Source organism: Drosophila takahashii, chromosome 3L (assembly GCF_030179915.1).
Source record: "Drosophila takahashii strain IR98-3 E-12201 chromosome 3L, DtakHiC1v2, whole genome shotgun sequence".
Lineage (NCBI taxonomy): Eukaryota > Metazoa > Arthropoda > Insecta > Diptera > Drosophilidae > Drosophila > Drosophila takahashii.
This window is the reverse complement of record NC_091680.1, coordinates 27,010,380-27,029,477: the sequence shown is the minus strand read 5'-3', so window position 1 is coordinate 27,029,477 and position 19,098 is coordinate 27,010,380. Positions and strand designations below refer to the sequence as shown.

Genomic DNA, 19,098 nt, shown 5'->3' with positions numbered 1-19,098 from the left:
ATCCAATTTAGTTATGCAATTTTTCCTGATGTGCGAATTGAAAAGGTTCTCGATAAAGAAGAGGTTTACTTACATGGACTTGGACTTGGACTTCCGTTGTTCGTTTTGTCATCAGCTTTAGCCAGAGATCGCTCTTTTCTCACTCTCTGCCTACTTATCCGCAGTTTTTCCTTTGGATGCCTCCCACGTTGGCGCTGGGACTTACAGTTAGATAAACTTTTTGTTTTACCACGACCTCTGCGTTCTCTTTTCTATTCTCCTGTTTTTTGTTGGATTTATGCACTGTGTTTATTTTTTTAATTGGCTTGGTTTTTGATTGTTTAGCGATTGCTTACGTTGTGTTTTTTGTTATGGTGGTTGCTATTTACTCGCATTCGCTCTGCATATGGAAAATATTGTGGTTAATATACATTTGAATTTCGCGTTTTTTTTTTTGTTTCACGTAGGATGAGAACGAGGGGGAGAGAGTGAATAACTAACTAATAGTGTAGCGGTAAATTTCTCGAACAGGGAAAAGCTTGCGAAAAGAGTACAAAAAAGAGAAAAATGCATTGTGTTCCGAAGCCGAAAAGAGAAAAACGATTACAGCAAGAATCTGGAAGAACAGTGTACTTCAGAAGAAAAAGTTGAAATTATAAAATATGTATGTATACATATAAGAATTCTTTTTGCATATTATTTTAAAAATATAATATCGAATAAGCAAGCTTCTCTCGGGATGTTCGATTTTCGGTTCCAAAAATTACAATTTTTGTGCTGCATCTGTGAATTCCGTGGTCGAGATGCGCTCTGGGATCGCTTATCAGGGACACGAAACAAATCTGTTATCTTTGCACTCTTTGCTCCCCCTCTCGCTGCTCGCCCGAAAAACAATTATCACAAATTCCAGTTTTCGTTATTTTTTCGATTTTTTCCCCGTATTGTTGTAAACTTTATGGCGCTGCGGCTGCGAACACTCTTGTTAACACATTTGGTGGAATTTGTTTTTCATTCAATAATAATTATTAACACAAACCGCACAGAATATTATTCGAAATGGTATTCGGCTTTTTATTTTTTCACCTTTTTCGCACTCTTTGGGTTTTGTTTTTGCCCCAATCCAATCAGAAAAATATATATTAAACATACATATGCATAATATCGTTCTCTATGTGTGCGTGTGTGTCTGTGCGAGAGTGTAAGTGGGGCGCACGCGGCTTGGGGATCCGAAAAACAACTTGAGGCGCAGGCGAATAGAATAATACTGAAATACTGAAAGCCCCAAACGAAAATCGGGCGAGCGACACCGCATGCTCCCCAGAGATGTCACTTTGGTTTTATTTAGCTATAGCTTTTTCCGAATATTTACTAGTTCTATAAAGATGTTTAAATGGAGTTATTTGCTAGTAGTTTTGGGAAACTGTGTCCAAACTTATCTGAATAAGGTTCAAAAAGATTGAATTGGTATCGAACCAAAGGCGGTTGGTTTTGTGGATTCATGTACATATGTACACTTGTGTATTCGTTACAAAGCATTACGGGTTTCGGTTGGATTTCTGTGCCACGAGCGATTATAATAAAATTGTAGGCACCTTTGAAAGGGGCGAATTTTTTATTGATCCAGTAAAGTATCTGATCGGTATTAAAATTTTCTGGGGCACCACCGTAGTCAGCTTTTTTACTATCAATCAAAGACTTACTCTTCTCTCACGGCATCACTGTTTCGCATGCTCCATTCGGCTCTCAGAGATGATTTTTATATTATCTCTCTTTCTCGCTAATTGACGCTGCCGCTGCGGATCAACATGTGTGTGCCAAGAGCGACAAAGAGAGCGGTCGGAGAGGGAAATTAGTTCTCTCCTGATTCGCTCTCTCGCTCGCACACATTCATGCAATGGGCATCTGCAGTGAATTCTATTTTTAAACTTAAATTAATATTGTTCTTTATTTTATCAGCAGCGGCGCGAAAATAAAGCAGGCAGCGTCGACATTCGTAGGCGGCTGCTGCGAGGAAGAGGAAGAGGGTGCGGCAGAAACCAGAAAACAAATAAATAACACGAGAAAAACTAGACGCTGCTAATCAGGCAGAGAAAAGATATCACTGCTCTCTGTCTCTGTCCCTCTCCCACTCTATCCGTGTGCGAAAAGCGAGCTTCGCGCTGTCTCGCTCTGGCTCTCTGCATCTTCTTTGCTCGCTATCACCGCTTGATAAGAAATGCGTTAATCTTTATTAAGCGCTGCCAATGTGTGCGTGTGTGATGTTGTGTATTTCACTGGCCGAGCGTATGTGCGCTTGCGGAGTATTTACATGGGAGTTTTTCAATTTGTGTTGACAATTTCCGTTGGAAACTTTTTGCTAAAAAGGTGCTAAATAAATCTGGCAAAGTCCAGAAGGAAAATGTAATTTATGCATTAGGCAGCAGAAACAGGAAAACAAAGAGTGTGTACGAGAACGAGCAGAAAGAAGTAATAGAAAAGACTGCGAGAACAACAACTTGTTGGATGACTCAATATTACAGTGGTAGAAAACCATATTGTATTGGAAAAAAGTCCTGAGAGAGAGCTTCGATAATAAATAACCCTTTCCGATTTCCACTACATTGTTAACATTTGTTATTTTATACATTTGTGTACGGGGATGATACAGAAACCTCTTTCCACGAAATTCAAGTAGAACTTGTATTGATGGTTACGTACATTTCACCCAAATTTCGCCCGATGCGATTTCTGTCTCACCACCAAATTGAAATTATTGAAAAATAACCAATAGAATATACAAACTAAGACAAATACTACAAATACACAAGTACATGGCCTTATTACACCGCGTTTCCTCCATGAGACCATTTTTTTCTAATCTGGGGGTATCCATAAAATCTTTTTCAACCAATGAGTTAAATCTATTGTTTTTTTGCTTTTATTAACTGCTTACAATATCACCTTGCTGTACAAAGAAATTGAAAACATTGTAAGTAGGCGATTGTGGTCGTTAGAGGGGGCGTGGCGCTCGGGTGAAATAAACTTGCGCTGCGTAGGAAGCCCAAGAATATGTGTGGGATATCTACCTTCTAGATTTTGTAGTTTCCGAGATCTCATCACAGCTAGAAGGAAGCATTTCCGACCCAGCAAAAAGTCCACCAAGCCAAAAACCTTAAAACTTGAATAAAACATATTTCCACGTGATTTTGCCCCGATATTAGTTTCTAATTAGTTGGATACTGACCTTAACTACAAATTTGGAGTGTAGTTTGATTATTTTTATGACAAACCCCACCAATATACGCAAAAATCAGTTTTCGGCTATTTTTTTGTTATTTTTTGGACCCGTCTTCAGCTGTGAATTTATCCTTTAGGAATGCTAATATGTGACATTTTTCTGTACTGAATGCTTCATTTAAATGTTGAACTATTAAGTTAAAAGCAAAACAGCCAGTAATTGAGGGATAGAGGAAAAGAAATAAACTTTACAAAACGCTAAGAAAAAAGTGCCGAGCGACATGTCCCGAGCGAATGTGGTTGAAACTGCATAAAAAAAAACGGCAAACCATTTTTGAGTAAAGCCAAAACCATTTCACAGCGACATACAGGGGTGGTCAAAAGTATTTTCACAAATGTAAATGTTAACTGTAGGGGAGAGTGGGGGAATTTCGTCACAGGGGCAATTTCGTCACCTGCAATATCTCGGAATCCATAAGTCGTAAAAATATATAATTTTTTTGTTTTAGTCCTTCAAGACGGCCAGACACAACCAATGCATTTGTTTTGCACAGAAGGCCAAGATAATTAAGCTATAATATTAAATGTGTTTTAACAGTTCAAAAACTACATTTAGTTCTCGACGAAATTTTTTCTGTATGCCACAATTCAAAAGGAATAAGATACACGATTTTTTATATAATACACAGTGCTATAATGTGCATTTCTGCGTCAGTGATTTTTAACTTCGCGCCTAATTTCGCAAGAAAAATAATTATTTCTAAAAAAGTACGGTCTGGGGAAATTTCGCCACACTACGCTAAGGGTAAATTCGCACCTATTTTAAATACATATTTTTATATTTGACGAGCTGGCTAACGAACAGACTACCAGCAGCAGCAACAAATATAGGACGTCAACAAAAATGGTACGCTTGATCAGTGTAGCATATTTTCAGGCGTTAAACTCCCTACATTTTTCAGGTGACGAAATTTCCCCAGTTGTGTGGTGATTTTACCCCCCTGTGTGGTGAGATTGCCCCAGTATATTGGTTTTACATTTTATTTTTTTATAAATCACCAAGCTAATTAAAAAAATAGGGGGATGTCACATTTTAAAGCTTGGTGCTAACCGCATTCAACAATAAAAATAGAAATATGATAACGTGTCTCAAGATGGACAAAAAATAGCTTTGAAAAAATGCTGACGAAACTCCCCCACTCTCCCCTACTTATATTTTGAACTAATAATATAAACTTTTGGCACCTATAGAAAGAGCACTTCAATTCCGTTTAAATGACACAAAAATGTTCTTAACCCATTAAGACCCCTTTGAAAAGTGAGCACATTTTGCGAAAGTCAAATTTTCAACTTTTTTCCTGGGGCTTAAAACAAAAATGTTTTGATGCAAAGTTGTTCCCCAATCAAAATTATTAATAGCTGCAAAAAAAAATTTTCAAAATATTTTTCCTTGTATTTTTTGCGATGAAACTTTCCCGAAAGTCTTCTTTCTATTGCAGGTAGTACATATGTCGGAGAGAGCCGGATCGGACCACTATATCTTAAGGCTCCCATAGGAATATTCAAACAAATATAAGAAAATTCATTGTAACTTTGTAGGAAGTAGACGTTTGATTCTTGACTACTTAAAAACAAAATTTAAATTAATAGAAACGCTGAATCTGGAATCCCTGGAACTGCACCGAGTGAGCATTCTTCTATCTACAAGGGTATATAAGCTTCGGCTGGCCGAAGGTAGCTTCCCTTCTTGTTATACCCTTGCAGAGGGTATTATGATTTCAGTCAGAAGTTTGCAACGCAGTAAAGGAGACGTTTCCGACCCCATAAAGTATATATATTCTTGATCAGCATCACAAGACGAGTCGATCTAGCCATGTCCGTCTGTCCGTCTGTCTGTTTCTACGCAAACTAGTCTCTCAGTTTTTTAGCTATCGGGACAAAACTTTCGCAAAAGTCTTCTTTCTATTGCAGGTAGTATATATGTCGGAGCCGACCGGATCGGACAACTATATCTTATAGCTCCCATAGGAACAATCGGAAAAAAAAAACTTTAAAAAATTCTAGCTTCGGTGTTTTTTGAAATATTACCTTCTACTTTTGGGGATGTTATTTTTTAAATATTTCTGAATTTCGAATTAATTATTTAAAAAATCGGACTACTATATCATATAGCTGCCATAGGAACGATCGGAAAATGAATGGAAAAGTAATAGGAAATAAATTCTAGCTTCTTTGGTTTTTATTGTATTATCTTCTACTCTAGGATATGACTCTTTTTAAATTTTTCCGAATTTCAATTTTAATTTAATCAAAATCGGACGACTATATCATATAGCTGCCATAGGAACGATCGGAAAATTAATGGAAAAGTAATAGGAAATAAATTCTAGCTTCTTTGGTTTTTATTGTATTATCTTCTACTCTAGGATATGACTCTTTTTAAATATTTCCGAATTTCAATTTTAATTTAATCAAAATCTGACGACTATAACATATAGCTGCCATAGGAACGATCGGAAAATTAATGAGAAATATTAGAAAATTGAACATTTTTGCGATTTGTTAATTAATAGGAATGATCTGCAAGGGTATATAAGCTTCGGCTGGCCGAAGCTAGCTTCCTTTCTTGTTTTTTTGTTTACTTTTGCTCTCACAGGAGCTAATATATACATTTAAACTATTGGTTTTAAACGAATTAAGTTAAAAAGACGTTGAAGTATTTCAAAATACCTTTTAAACGAGGTATAGCACATGTCTGTAGCTTTAGTAGTGTAGAACTAACGAAATTTAGCTACTTTTAGCTTTTTTCCCGCTAAAGTAGAGGGTTTTTCCAAAAACAAAACATTATTATATGGAACTGTTAAATGCAAATTAAGTGATTCCGTGACCCTAAAATACAGTTTGGACACCCACGCATAAAATTCAATGCTCAGGAAGCGTTAGTTGTTCTGAGCTGGCAAAAGTGGCTATTTTTGTTTCTTAATAACTTTTAAACGTGAACGTAAACTAAAATTAAAAAAAAAAAATTTAATTTTAAATCTCAAGGGCTATATAATTTAAAGTAAAGAAAATCGTTAGAGCCGTTTTTGAGAAAAATAAATAAAAGTAAAAAATAAAGTTAAAACAAAAAATGGTTTTGTGCATAAGTTTTTAACTATTGCATATACATAAATACGTAAATAGTGTTAAGAAGGCGTTTATTGTACTTTAAAATACCTTTACTATGAGGTATAGCACAAGCCTGTAGCCTAAGTATTTCGCAAGTTATGGGCCTACGAAATTTAGCTATTTATAGCTGTTTTCCCGCTAAACTAGCGAATTTTTCCAAAAGTGGTAAAACTAATTACTGTACGAGTACCGGGTATATCAAGAGAGAAAGCTATAGTCGGGTGGGTTTCCCGACTATCTAATACCCGACCACTCAGCTAAAGGAAGTGCGAGGGAGATGGACATATAACATTTTGATTGTGCATAACATTTTAATGGATGGTCCGATTTGAAAAATGTCTTTTTCATTTCGATAGATATAAATATACACAACAAAGTTGCATTTATACTTCTGCCATACAAAGGTGTGACGCCAGACACATTTTAAAATCGTTAGTGGGCGTTAGAGGGGGCGTGGTGCCCGGCTGAAATAAATGTGGGAAATGTCGCATACATAGCTAGATCGACTAGTGACCCTGATCAAGAATATACATATGTATATACTTTAAGGGGTCGGAAACGCGTCCTTCTCCCTGTTACATATGTACATATGTACATATATACTTTTGCACGAATACAATATACCCTTTTACTCCACGAGTAACGGGTATAAAAGTAAAAAATCAACACTTTTAAAATGCTCTAGAATTATTTCACTTTTTTGTATTATTGCAGTTACATATGCAAATCCACCGGTAACTGTATCCAATTGCTGCCCTTTAAGCCCGCTCCATTAGGACTGCGCAAAGCAGAAAGGTAATAAAAAATGCCACACTTGTTGCACACAACCGTAAAAAATCACATCTGCTTACACACATATGCAAATATAAGAGCGAGCGATGACGAGAGTGATCTGTTTTATCAGTTCCGAACTGCTATTTTTAAACATTTCACGCCCAAAGTGGCAAATCACCAAAAAAACCGAATTACCAAGGATTCCAAAAGTAAAACCTTTTAAAGTCGATTAACGCGGTTAATTATAATTGCCACTTTTGTCGGGGGAAATTGCCAGTCTGTCGAGAGAGAGAGAGAAAAAGAGCAATAGGCGAGAGAAGATCAATTGTTGTGAGAATGGCAACGGAAGACGAAAACAAATGCAAAAAGTTTGTGCGTGTGTGAGCGAAGCGAAAAAAAATGCGTGAGCGGCGGTCCAAACTAAAACAACGCGGAGAGCAAAACGTTTTTTGTTATTGTTTTTCCAACGACGTGACAAGTGCAAAGAGCGCCAAATTGGACATTTTTATGCATGGGCTTGCATTGTGAAACTTTTCCGTCTTTGCCTTTATTGTTGTGCATTTGTTTTATCACTGCTGCACTTTTGCCTTTCTCGATCGTGTGGGTGCCGCTGTGTGAAAATGTCTGGGTTTTCTGCAATTCTGGCGGCGGTTATGCTCGTTATCATTTAATTCACAGTCACTTTGATTCATTTTATTCTGCCCGGACAAACGAATAATTTTGTTCTTTCGAAACGTGCTTTTCAAATTTACCGCTTCTTTGACTGCGAGATTTTCCTTTTTCCGTTTTCCGTCGCGACGTTGAGTCCAATTGGCAAACACTCGGCGTATGAGCAATGTTTGGGCCGCTTAACAGCAGACCTCTGTTGTCAGCGCTTACGAAGCCGCCATCTATAACAGCCCTGTTAAGTGTCAGCCCTTACTAACACGCCATCTACCTCTTTAAGAGAATCTGAAGGAATATCGATGAAAAAATCGCTACAACTGTTGCTCACATCGATGTCCCATGTTAAAGTGCCGCGATTTTCAAACTGATTCTGTTAAAAATGTTTGCACCTGTTTAACTCCAGGTTATGCCAGCTGTTTTTTTATGATTAAAAGTTAATCATTAAAAATTGTTAAGGGACTAGGTAACGATGAGAAAACATGAATTCCATAAGGATCCGATAAGAGTGAGAGAGTAAACCTTCATGCTGCGACGTTTTTTTCATTGAAAAAAAGCCGAGGCCTTGTTAAAACAAATTCGATATTTTAAAAACTAAACATGGCTCCACCTTTTTGACAAAAACCGATTGAAACTAACAATATGGCCCGTTAACATTTTTTTTTTAAATCTTAATTTGTTTTTATTTTTAAGAAAAAAAAACCCATTTTTTTTTATATTTTATTTTTTAAAGAAGAGGTTGTAGAAGAATTAATGCAAAAGACACGAAGTCAATCGGATTACTACAACCGGAGATACAGATTTTCAATAAGAGGGTACTTTTTAAAAATTCACGTTTTTTGGCAAACTAAAAAAAATTCTTAAAAAAAAAATTTTTTTTTCGGCCAAATCATGATACACGTGTTTACTTATTTTCCGAATAGTACACGTAAAAAAAGTTTCTGGCAAATCAAAAATGTGAAATTTTTTTTTGGCCAAATCAGTTCGGTTTGTAAAATAACCGCCCATATGTTGGTCATCCATGGTCGCTCAAGCTCTTAAGGAATCACGGTCCATCGAGGATATTTAATTCACGGTTGTGGGGTCTGGCTTGCTATAAAAAAAATTTCAAATTTTTGTCGAGTTTTTTCGAACGCCTATTATTTTGACTACAAACGGAGAGCCTATATGTTTTTTATAGCAAAATGTCACAAAGCACCTCAAAATCTTAAAAAATGATACTTTGTTTTTATAGCAAAATACGCAAAATTTTCTAGGGTCTGCGAGTTGGTTTATAACTTTATCACCCATACGCACTGTTGCCTTCGATGAAAAAGTTTTCCTAATCAAGGTGGCATAGAATCAACAATTCAGTTGATGTTTTGCTCTCCTATTTGTTACCAATTATTCCAACGAAATTCATAATTTGACAAGACAAGAAATGGGAGAACAATTTTTTTCGACCAAATTCGAACTGTATGAGTAATTTTAAAGCAAACTTTGAAGACTTTATGCAAGATCTAAATCTTGAAAGAAATGTTTTTTGTTTTCACATACATTTTTTGCTTACTTTAATATACCATGTTAAGGGGTGAGAATAGAATTTCATTTTTTGGACCGCCCTAATGCACACACATATTAGGGCGGTCCCCATTTTTATGGAAGTTTTTAAGGTCCTACTCTCACCCGCCTATACAGTGCGCATTGAAGTATTTAAGGTAGACCAAAAGAATTTTTTTTGTTTTACGGTCTGCGAATTGGTTTCAAAGTTTATCATCCTTGTCATCCGTGTCGTATGTGTAATTTTTAAGAAAATTTTGACAACGTTTCGCAAGGTCTAAATCCCGAAAAAAAATCTCGGAAAACGTCGATATTACCGATGTTTCCAAAACATCGATGACATCGATGTTTCTCCACCTTAAATACCTGCAAGGGTATATAAACTTCGGCTGGCCGAATTATTTAATGTGATCCAGCAATCGCTTTGCCACGATTATCATATATCCATATTATCAAATTCATAAAAAATTTCTGACCAAGGAATATTTCAGCAAACAAATATCGGAAGGGGGCCAACCTTTCACCCAAGAGGAACTAAAACCAGGAACTGGTCAATATAATGTAATCGAGTATAACTATAAAAGAGTAGATGTCGATTTGCGTCATGTTCCCCCAGCCCAAACCATAAGACCTAAAATTCTGGTGTGCACTAAGAAAGGACTTTTTAAAATTCTGCTCCTAAGGACTCCCAAGACTCTCGAAAAATGGTTTTCAACCAAACAAGTTGATATTTTAATTTTAAGCTTTGTTTGTGGAAATTTAATTAAGATAAAATAACGGATCACCTAATGGATGCAATTCTAAATCAAATATTTTAAAACCTTAAAAAAATGTTTTTAAATTGTGTTAAAGACGAGGGGCGCACGAAGAAAATTTGTGTGTTTTTTTTTATATATTCTTTTTTGTGTTTTTAAGGTTTTTGGGGGTTAGATCTGTTCGAAATAAACGGTAAAAAAGAGTAAGAGTTTCTCTGCATTCGCTTAGATAACCAAAACTATATAATTAGGCTACCAGAACGGTGGAGTTAAGGTGGGAATAAGGTGGAATAGGGGTTAATTTGCGGTTAAGGAGATATTAGATAGATTAGGGTAAAAGTAATGTAAGGGAAGGGTGAAGGTGAGAAAGGTAAGGTTCGTTTGGACTTTAGTGAGGATAAGGTCAGGGTGACACACAAGTTTTACTAAGGAAAAGTGAAGTTAAATTAAGTAAGTATAATAAGGAAAATTTTTTTTCAGGTTAGACTAAAGTTAGGTTAGATAAGAATAGGAAAAACTGGTGCTAAGGTGGGTTAAGACGAGGAAATAAAAAATCAGAAATAAATGCTTTGCTAATAGTAGCGTTCAACGTCGCTTCGGGTATTGCTAGTAAGTAATAGGGGAGAGGTCTGTAGGTTGAGACAGTCTGTAAGTTGAGACACTCAATTTTCTCAAAACTTTTCCACTAAAAAAATTTTTTTTTTTTTTTGTAGTCCTTTTTAGTGACAAAACTTTTGGGGAAAACATTATAAGCCAGGCTCTAGCCAGATTTAAGATGTGAGAGTCGTGTACCCTTTTGCACCAAAAAAGTATTTGCCACCTTTTTAAAGCATTTAAAGCATTAGTATATTAACTGTTAACTGATTAAAAAAAGAATCAGCTTAATGTGACAGTCAGAACAAAAGTTATTAATTTTTTCCCAAAACATCCCATTTTGTGTAAGTTGAGACACTTTGAGCGTGTAAGTTGAGACACCCGTTTTTCATACAAAAAGGACTGAGGCCAACAGAGGTCGCTTTCTGCCTAGTACATTTCTTTGATATTAGGGGAAAAGTGAATGTTCAAAGAGCCTTTTGATTTTGATTGTTATTTGGTCTAAGTTCTTAAAAAATGGATGGGAAATGATTTAGGACGAGCTAAAATTGATTAAATTAACATAAATAAATAGTTCCTTATAGTTTGGAGTACTTTTTGTGTGAGTATTATTGACTTTAAAAAGTGTCTCAACCTACAGACCTCTTTTTCAAATTGTCATTTTTTGGCACTTTTCAAAAAAAATTATTTTTTAGTTTTCCCAAGGGAAAAAAAATTGTTGTTTGCTTTATTTTATAGCTAAAAGACTAAGCTTTCGATCGGTACCTAACACGTGAAGTTTCAAAAGCGAATGTCCAAATGGGAGACTAAAAACAAAAGGTGTCTCAACCTACAGACCTTTCCCCTATAGTTTCCCAATTGTGCCATGAAACTCACTATATTGAAAAAAAGAAGGACTTTTAAGAAGTTTATTTCTAAAAGCAATGCAAAAGCAAAGTTACGTTGAATCGCCGAATTCTTTAAAATAATAATTAGTAGTCACCTAAAAAAAGCTTCAAAACGACATTTTTTCACCGTAAGATACACTCAGAAAAAAAACCAAGCACATTGTGCTTGTTTCAAGCCCAAACGGTCTTGAAAGAGCGACTGGTACGAAATGGGCTTGTTTTTTCATTTCAAGAACGTTTTATTCTTAAGCCGACATTCTTAATTTGAGAACATTTTCGGGCGTATTTAAGTATGAAATGTTTTTGAACCCAGAATTAATTATACTTAAATGAAGTATAAATTCTACTTAAACAACGTATAATTTATAAAAAAACATTTTAAAATTATAACAATTTAATGAAAATTGCTTTGGAGTGGAGGGGTAATATTATTATTTGTACAAATGAAGTATGAAATATTCTTAAACTAATAGTATACATCATTGTGTTGTTTTATTAGTTAACAATACTTATTTTGTATAATCTTAAACTTAATTACTGATAAATGTATAAAGATTTGTAGATAAAAATGTGTTTTATACTTACGAAACATTTTTGTAAAAATCACATACCTCTCCTAGGATTCGATCCCGCAACCTCACGCCCACAGTCGGACGTTCTAACAGCTCGGCCACGCTCGTTCTTACGCGGCGATGACCAAAAAACCTACATAAGTACTTTTATTTGCATACTTAATTTAAGTACAACGTGTACTTGTTTTGAGAATTTAATTCTTAGTTTTAAATAATATAAAACAAAAACACCTCTTAACAAGGTAAAATGGAGTGACGATCGCACCATCAACATACAAAATTTCTGATACCTAATTTTCTGAAATTAAGTACTTTTAGTAATCACATTAAGAATGTTTGTGGTTACCAAGAAAAATTATTTTTTTAGAATAAATTATACTTGGGTTTGGGATAAATCGTTCTTGTTTCGTCCTGTTTATTGAATTATGTTCTGGAATCAAGCACATTTGCGGATAATTTGGGTTTTAAGAATGATTTATTCTTAATTCAAGAACGCCCAACATTCTCATTCTTAAAACAAGCTCAAAAAATACTATCCGAAATCAAGTATAAATCGCGCTCAAATTTAGGATGCGTTTTTTTCTGAGTATACTTGCATACAATATACCCTTTTTAAAAACATTTGGTAGTAGATGAATGCAATAAATAAAATTGTCTCAATAAAAATTTTTTTCGTTAAAAATTAAAACTTTATTTTTTGATCTTTTTTAACAACTTATAAGGCGGTGAAAAAAATTTAAAGGTTATTCTGTGTGCGTTGACATGTGTCGCTTTAGATGATGTTTAGTTCGAAAGCTCTTTGCGCATTCAGAACATTTGAATGACCGCTGTCCGGTGTGGGTTAGCAAGTGTTGATTTAGATAAGAATTGCGATTGAAAGTCTTGGAGCACTGGGAGCACTTGAATGCACCTTTATGCACTTTTGTGTGCGTTTGTTCGTGGATCCATAAAGTGGATTTTTGTCTGAAAGATTTCGAGCAATGAGAACACTTGAAAGGTCGTTCTCCTGTGTGGGTTCGTAAGTGTTCCTGCAGGGTAGATTTCCGGGATAAAGTTTTTGGGCAGTGGGGACACTTAAATGCCTTTCCTTCCCCGTCATGCGTTAACATGTGTCGCTTAAGATTTGGATGAAATGCAAAAGCCTTTGAACATTGGGGGCACTTGAAGGGTCGTTCTCCTGTGTGGGTTCGCGAATGAATGGAAAGAGCTGATTTCCCTCTAAAAGTTTTTGTGCACTGAGTACACTTAAATGGTTTTTCATTTGTGTGGGTTCGCAAGTGAAATTGAAGAGTGGATGAATCGGCATAAGTGTTAGAGCAGTGAGAACACTTAAACGGTCGTTCTCCTGTGTGCCTTCTCATGTGTCGCTTTAGATTTGGATGGAAAGCGAAAGCCATCGAACATTGGGAACACTTGAATGGTCTTTCTCCAGTGTGGGTCCGCAAGTGCACTCTTAGACCTGAAGATTGAGTAAAAGTCAACGAGCATTGGGAACACTTAAATGGTCGCTCTCCTGTGTGGGTTCGCAAGTGTGCCTGAAGATGGGAATCCTGAATAAAAGTCCGTGGACAATGGGAACACTTGAAGGGTCGTTCTCCAGTGTGAGTTCGTAAGTGAATCAGAAGATGTGTGTTATAGGCATAAGTTTTTGGGCAATGTAAACATTTGAAGGGCCTTTCTCCTGTGTGTGTTCGTAAGTGTCTATCAAGATTTTGTTTAGTAGGAAAATTCTTTGAGCATTGGGAACACTGGAACAATCTATCTTGTGTGTGTGTTAACAAGTGTTGCTTAAGACATGCTGAATCTATGAAAGCCTTCAAGCAGTGGGAACACTTAAACTGTTGTACTCCTGTGTGCAATAGCATGTGGTGTTTAAGACTTTTATCAAAAGCAAAAGTCTTCGAGCAGTGGGAACACTTAAAGGGTCGTTCTCCTGTGTGGGTTCGCAAGTGCGCCTGAAAATGTGAGTCTTTCGTAAAAGTTTTTAAACATTGCGAACACTCGATGGATCGCTCCTTTTCATGTGTTTTCAAGTGCCTTTCCAGGCTTTGCTTAGTTTGAAGACCCTTCGAGCATTGGGAGCACTGGAACGGGCGTTCTCCTGAGTGTTTCCGAAAGTGCACTTTAAGTTTTGATCTCGTTGGAAAATACTTCGGACAACGGGAACAGTTATAGGCACGTTTATTATCGCCTTTATCGTCACAATCATCAATACTTGGTGCATAGTCTTTGTCATCTCCACAATCATCTCCTGAGAAATCAGCGTCAGTCGAATCAAAATCACCATCCTCGATGCTTGTTTGGGAGTTACTTTCTTGTCCATTGTCTGTACTAGATTCGCCACCTTTGATTGACCCTTCTTCGGAACTATTGGATTCTTCATTTTCACGTTCTTCTGCCTGTAAATCGTTGAAGAACGAATAAAAGTGTTGGCTCCTCTCGTACGTTTCAATAATCTCGAAAGCGTTTTGTGCATCCTCATGGCAGGACTTGCAAATGATCTTGGGGAGTAAATCGTCCTTCTCAACCTTATAACCGGTGCACTTGGAAATGATATTCGCAATGGATAACCCAAATTCATGGGTTACATCGAAAATATTGACCATATCTTCATAATGCACCAGGCAAACACGACATATTGGGGACTCCATTGATCTCAAATTAAATGAATTAATAATTTAGGTACAGATCCAACAAATCTATCGCAGACTTACGGCGGAACACTAACGTATAAAGGTCTGTCAGACGTGAACTAGACAAGAGTTATTTTCGTACTGATTTAAATAGGTTTGACGGCGGGTTTTTATACATGATTCATATTTAAAAGGTTATATAGTACTGGTCTTCAAGTACAAAAGGGTTCTTTAAGTACCCCAAAGTCTATTTACCTAAACTCAGGTACCGGTCGGCCCAGATGTTAGATATTCCGACAGTGGCATCTTTTATGATGGTGCCAAAGTTACCATCTGTATTAGGTCAATTACTTAAACAAACATTTCATGTATTCAGGTAGACGTAATCAACGAATTTTTGCCTTTAAAATCCCATGGCTACCAAGGGGCTATTATATAGGGGAGAGTGGGGGAATTTCGTCACAGGGGTAATTTCGTCACCTGCAATATCTCGGAATCCATAAGTCATAAAAAATGTATAATTTTTTTGTTTTAGTCCTTCAAGACGGTCAGACACAACCAATGCGTTTTTTTTGCACAGAAGGCCAAGATAATTAAGCTATAATATTAAATGTGTTTTAATAGTTCAAAAGCTACATTTAGTTCTCGACGAAATTTTTACTGTATGCCACAATTGGAAAGGGATAAGATACAGGTTTTTTTGTATAATACACAGTGCTATAATGTGCATTTCTGCGTCAGTGATTTTTAACTTCGCGCCTAATTTCGGAAGAAAAATAATTATTTCTAAAGAAGTACTGTCTGGGGAAATTTCGACACCCTACGCTAAGGGTAAATTCGCACCTATTTTAAATACATATTTTTATATTTGACGAGCTGGCTAACGAACAGACTACCAGCAGCAGCAGCAACAAATATAGGACGTCAACAAAAATGGTACGCTTGATCAGTGTAGCATATTTACAGGCGTTAAACTCCCTACATTTTTCAGGCGACGAAATTGCCCCAGTGGTGTGGTGATTTTACCCCCCTGTGTGGCGAGATTGCCCCAGTATATTGGTTTTACTTTTTAATTTTTTATAAATCACCAAGGTAATAAAAAAAATAGGGAAATGTCACATTTTAAAGCTTGGTGCTAACCGCATTCAACAATAAAAATAGAAAAATGATAACGTGTCTCAAGATGGACAAAAAATAGCTTTGAAAAAATGCTGACGAAATTCCCCCACTCTCCCCTACAAATGTTCATGTTTTGCAAAATTATCGTATTCAATACATATATGTTTCTGCTTAACCCTACTTTTCACTTACCGTAGCTTTCTGTATTCCCCCTTTACTCACTATTCTCAATAACATAAGTTACCGTCAGCATATTCGGAGGTGAACTAGCACCATCCTAAGGCTGACTATTTGGTTCTGCAGCGGAAGTTTTAGTTTGCTTACTCACTGACCGAGGTCTCCGGCCAGATCCAACCTCTTAAGATTCAAGTTGTAAAACTACAATTTAAATAAAAAAGGAATCGAAGTACTATTACTCCAAAGCAGGGACCGTAAATAATCATTATTAATTTTTTTTTTAACAAAAAAATCATGGTCAAAGAATAATCCTAGAAAAAAAGAACTATACCAGTACACTTTTTAAGCACCATAGTTTCAATATCCGGCTTAATTTTTATTTTTCCAATTTTTATTTAAAACTCGAAGGATAATCGTTATTTTTTGAGTTTTTTATAAAACTCTAAAAGTAATGATTTTTTTTTTAGTTTTATTTCAGCTCTAGAAATAATGATTATTTTTTGAGTTTTATTTTCCGCTTGACAAAAAACGCTTACTTTTTGATTTTTATTTTCTGATTGAAAAATAAAACTTATTCCTTGAGTTTTATTTTTTGATCAGAAAATAAAACTCGAAGTCCAATTTCTTTGAATTTAAGAGGTTTAACTTTAAAAGCGGTTAGCAAATGTACTAAGTAGACCATGGCCAACACATTAAGGGCACTTTTAATTTTATACAATAACCGGAAACCGCCAAAAACCAAGAAAAAATACTCTGCCTTAAACTTACATATAATGTAGCCAAATCAGGTGTTATGTTTTTCAAAAGCAGCTCAAGCCTTATCACAGCACGGACCAGCTTAAAAAAGCTATTTTCCCAAATTAAAAGGGTTCACCACAACGTAAGTCAATAAATATATTTCCGCATATTGAATAAACAAATAAATTCTTAAATAGGATAATAATGAAAATGTTCCGAGGGAGGAACCATCAACATCGTCGACGAGTTCCTCAATTCCATTGAAGTTGACTCGAACGATAAAAACTCGGATGATGAAATGGATGCTGACCTGAAAATAGCTTGCAGTGAAATCGATAATTATAACCCCAAACCGATCGATTTAAGTGCCGATATTATGGTGTATTGGGAGGAAAAAAATTCGTTTACTGGCTATGGTTGTTCACTGCGTTCCAGCAACGCAAGTAAGTGTAGAAAGCTCCTTTTCTGCGCTTAAATTAGTAATAACAGAAATGAGAACAAACCTTTCAAGCGACTCCTTAGAAAAATTGCTTTTTGTTAAATTAAATGTATAAAATAAAAACTGTTTATACAAAAACTTAAATTATTAATTATATTTTCAAAAGTAGATCTTACCAACCCTGGTCATTCTTAAAGTTGGCCACCTTTCTGCTTTTCGAACACATAACACCTGATTTGGCTTCATTATATGTAAGTTTTAGGCAGAGAATTTTTTCTTGGTTTTTGGCGGTTTCCGGTTATTGTATAAAATTAAAAGTGCCCTTAATGTGTTGGCCATGGTCTACTTAGTACATTTGCTAACCGCTTTTAAAGTTAAACCTCTTAAATTCAAAGAAATTGGACTTCGAGTTTTATTTTCTGATCAAAAAATAAAACTCAAGGAATAAGTTATATTTTTCAATCAGAAAATAAAAATCAAAAAGTAAGCGTTATTTGTCAAGCGGAAAATAAAAGTCAAAAAATAACACAGGTCAACAAAATGGACTTTATTAAAAGGTGCAGGCCTATTGGCATTAAAATATGTTGATATAGACGTATATAAGCATATCTGCATAATTAGTTTTTGCGTTTAACGGGTGGTATTTGGGCAATCGCGGTTTGAAAAAAAAAGCAACATTTAATTTTTTGATTTAAGATGTCTTCGAGGGTCTGTGCTCAGATGTAATAAAACCTATGCCAAAAAATTGCTTAGATGCCCTTCTACATTATTGCATTTAAGGTTCCATCATAATTTGAGTCAATCAAAGCCTATGAGCCATTGAAGTAATTTGTTCACCTCTATTCCCAACCAACTTGATGCGGTGAACACGCCTAAAAAAATACAAGGAAAAATATATGCCCTAAAATATTTTACAGGCATCTAGGGACGTCTTTCACCGAATTTTCAAGACAAATAAGACCATTGTACGTCGAAGGATGGAATTTATAGAATTTTTTCCGTAAGAACGTGAAAAGTAACAACTATTTTTGAATCCCATTTTACATAAATATTTGACACATTCGTAAAAATGTGCCTTTCAATTTGGTTAGCAGTAGGCGCCGACCATAGACAAATTATATTTTTAAGGGATTAATATGCCTAAAAAAAATCCCCCCCACAATTTTAAGGCTACGCCACTGTTATCTTTAAAAAACCTACTGTGTGAAATCACGACAAACTCGTTACGTAAGAGTGACTTTAACATACTTGTTACTTTTCCCATTCTTACGGAAAAAATTCTATAAATTCCATTCTTCGAAGTACAATAGTGGGATTTATTTCAAAAATTCGGGAAAAGACGCCTCTACATAACTGTCAAATATTTTAGGGCACATATTTTTCCTTGTATTTTTTTAAGCCTGTTCACCGCATCAAGTTGGTTGTTAATAGAGGTGAACAAATTACTTCAATGGCTCATAGGCTTTGATTGACTCAAATTATGATGGAACCTTAAATGCAATAATGTAGAAGGGCATCTAAGCAATTTTTGGGCATAGGTTTTATTACAACTGAGCACAGACCCTCGAAGATATCTTAAATCAAAATATAAAATGTTGCTACTTTTTTCAAACCGCGATTGCACAAATACCACCCGTTAAACTCGAAAACTAAGTATGCAGATATGCTTATATCCGTCTATATTAACACAATTTAATGTCCATAGGGCTGCACCAAAAACACTGTTGGTCTGTGTAATCATTATTTATAGAGTTGAAATAAAACTCAAAAAACAATCATTACTTTTAGAGTTTTACAAAAAACTCAAAAAATAACGATTATTTTTTGATTAATAAATAAACTCAA

General features: G+C 35.5%; 1 protein-coding gene across 5 annotated transcripts in view; it reads right to left on the bottom strand.

Moving 5' to 3' along the window:
- The window catches only part of LOC108058475 (receptor-type guanylate cyclase Gyc76C), a 48,526-nt gene extending 40,556 nt beyond the window's left edge, over positions 1 to 7,970 (bottom strand). Inside the window, exons 1-2 of one of the 5 annotated variants that reach the window (XM_044392627.2) lie at positions 7,890 to 7,970; positions 74 to 379 (exon numbers count right to left, since the gene is read on the bottom strand). The gene's annotated coding sequence lies outside the window, so the exon portion shown is untranslated. Of the gene's footprint in view, positions 1 to 73; positions 380 to 746; positions 970 to 1,015; positions 1,244 to 7,889 lie in introns of those variants that run through there. The other 4 variants (XM_044392624.2, XM_044392625.2, XM_044392628.2 and 1 more) reach the window with 4 other exon arrangements.
- Between the last annotated feature and the right edge of the window lie 11,128 nt (positions 7,971 to 19,098).